Below are 3116 nucleotides of genomic sequence, written 5' to 3'. Positions count from 1 at the left end.
TTTTATTGTATTAGTATGTTTTATATGCATGGATATGCCCAACCTTTTATACTATGAATATGTTTTATGATGTGAATACGTCTAAACTTCTTATAGTGTGTATACGCTTATTATGTTTCTTTATGACGTGAATACGTCTATGTATTGTTTTAAAGATATTTACTCCTTTAAAGTATGGAGGGTTATCCATATGTTAAGAGTTATAAAAGATTTTATATGAGGGTTGGTACGAATCCTCTAAGATTATATAATGTTTACTCTTTTAAACTATGGACGGTTATCCATATGTAAAGAGTTATGAAAGTATTTGCATGAGGGTTGGTTCAAATTCTCTAAAGTTTTGATATAATATAGTACTAAACATTCAGACTAAAATACACATGTGTCTGGATCCATACATAAATGCTTTGTAGTGGGCACACTACAAACATACTGACCATGAGGCAAGTGACTGCCTCTAGGGCGAGTGAAGTCCGATTATGTGGTCTATTTGTATTTTTAGTTCTGATGAGATGGGATGAGGCCCACTGAGTCGTTGAATGCTATTGGTTTTGTGTCATAACGAAGGTGATTTTGTATTAATGAATGGGATTATGTTATGATGAATTATGAAAACCTTTTATTGAGTCAGCGTCGTTATTCACCAGCATATAGCTGACGTATGTTCCACATATTTTAGGGAAACAGTAAAAGTTAGAACAGACATGCAAGATAGAGTAGAAGATTGGTGATATAGTCATTAGACGTTATCTGATGACTCAGATATTTTATTCAAAATATTTTAAAGAATGATACTTTCAAATGACAAGGTATTTGAAATATTTAATGGGTATTAAATCCCGAGTTTCAAAATAATGATATTTTATTCAAAAGACTTCCGCTAAAAGAACTTAACTCTTATATATTTGCAAAATAGGTACCAACTATTGGTCATACACCTAGGCCCTTGGTCGGGGTGTGACAAGGGGTGTTCAGATTTCGATTCTCATTCAAAACATTCAAAATTCGATTATTAAGATTCGTATTCAGTTTTAAAAAACTTGAGTACGATTCGATTCGTATTCGAGTATAAATTGAATACTAATCGAATACGAATTTATGATTTATTATTCGATTCGATTCGAAATTCGAATTCAAATGTATATGTATATGTATATTTTTTTTATTTGTGTCAAATCCATAAATAATAAATGTCCATTACAAATTAATTAAACCAATAGGTAATATTATTGTTTCTTAGCCCAAACTAATATGAGTGTTATTTACTTCTCGTTTTGAATTTTAGATTTGTACTTTGAATTTATTATCACATGGTATTATAGCTACTTTAAATTTAGACAACATAGCAAAAGACGTCCTTTACGTTTGATCGTTTTTTCAAAAGTCGTCCTTTAACAAAAGAAATGGCAGAAAAGATTCTTTACGTTTGAAAAATCTATCACATTATGTCCTTTGGCCTTAACTCCATTAACTTTTCTAGTTAAATCTAGTCATGTGCAAGACACATGAGGGTAAATTCATCTTTTATTCTTGAAGGACCTCTTGTGTAGATAAATTGAACTCTTGAAGGACCATATGTGCAAACCCATGATATCCATCTCTCTCTATAACCTGCATCTTCATCATCTCCCTTTTTACACACCATGCCAACACCATCAACAATCACTACCAACATCTCCAGCCACCATACATACCTGCAACCACCCACTTGCCACAACTATCAACGTATAGTTCACCACCAGATCTTCACCATCACCGTTCTCACTTGCCATCCACTCCACCACTGTCATCCACATCCACCACTATCAAAATCACCCTCCACCGCCACTGCATCCACCTTAAGTAACCATTGCCACCATTGCCGGATTTGTAACTCGACCCGAGAACCCAAACCCACCAAACCACAAAACCTAATTAACCTACAACAACAATTGAACATAATCGGAGCAACCACCTGCACACCACACCACCAAACAACCATAATAACACCATCACACTTAAGATCTAACCACAGCGCCGTTAAGATCTGAAAACGGAACCCTAATCGAGGTTTTGGTACACTTACCGTCCCTTTATTCATTTTTCCGTTAGTTCGATTGGACTTCTAATCATCGTTTAACGCTTCAATCACCACCAATCGCTGCAAAGGGGACTTCTTCTGGTCGCCGGAAAACGAGAAGGCTTTTACCCTTCGCTAAGGTCGCAAGCAAGCATCCTTGTGATGCCCAAACCACGTTACTATATACAAGTTTCGTGGCTGCCCTGATGGTGGTGGTGTTAGTGACGGTGGCAGGTGGAGGTCATGGTGGCTACGAGAGAGAGAGGTGAGAGAAAGAGATGGGGATAGAGATTGTGTAATTGTTCTATATAATTTTTTTATTTATTAAATAAAATGTGAAGTTACAAATATACCCCCATGTTCCTTGCATATGACCAGATTTAACGAAAAAATATAACTAGGTTAAGGCTAAATGAAATAATGTGATAGAGTTTTTAAACGTAAAGGATGTTATCTGCCATTTTTTTTGCTAAAGGACGACTTTTGAAAAAACGATCAAACGTAAAGGACGTCTTTTGCTATTTTGTCTTAAATTTGTATGTTTGTTTTGCAATTATGATTATGGTTTTTGAAATTTCGGCATAGGTAAACTTGAATTAGATCGAATTTATATGAAATAAATTCGAATTTGTTCGAATTCGATTCGAATTTGAGTTTCAAATACGAATTCGAATCGAATTTTGAATTGGGCATATGATACGAATATGAATCGAATAGTTCAATTATTAAACGAATACGAATATTGGCAAAAATTAATTATTCGGATTATTCAATTCAATTTAACTTGAAAATTCGTTATTCGATTAGGTGAAGATCCCAGGTTTAGAGTGTGAAACATGCTATTGAATTTTAGTACATTATAAATACACAATTAAGAAGTGTTAGAATTTGCGCGTTATGATCATACACCAGCGTCAACTCTTTTAAAATAATCTTTGAACACTAAAAGTATTGTTTTAAAATCATTAACAAATACTTCTAATTTATTCTGGTTTTTCAAATCCATACGAGGAATGGTCAAAAGAAAATTGTGGTCTTAATTAGTTGAGAAATAACT

The sequence above is a fragment of the Bidens hawaiensis genome, unplaced genomic scaffold (assembly GCF_021521415.1).
Source record: "Bidens hawaiensis isolate Kalapana, Puna unplaced genomic scaffold, B.hawaiensis_p1.1 tig00042804_1, whole genome shotgun sequence".
NCBI lineage: Eukaryota > Viridiplantae > Streptophyta > Magnoliopsida > Asterales > Asteraceae > Bidens > Bidens hawaiensis.
This window is presented reverse-complemented; position numbering follows the sequence as displayed.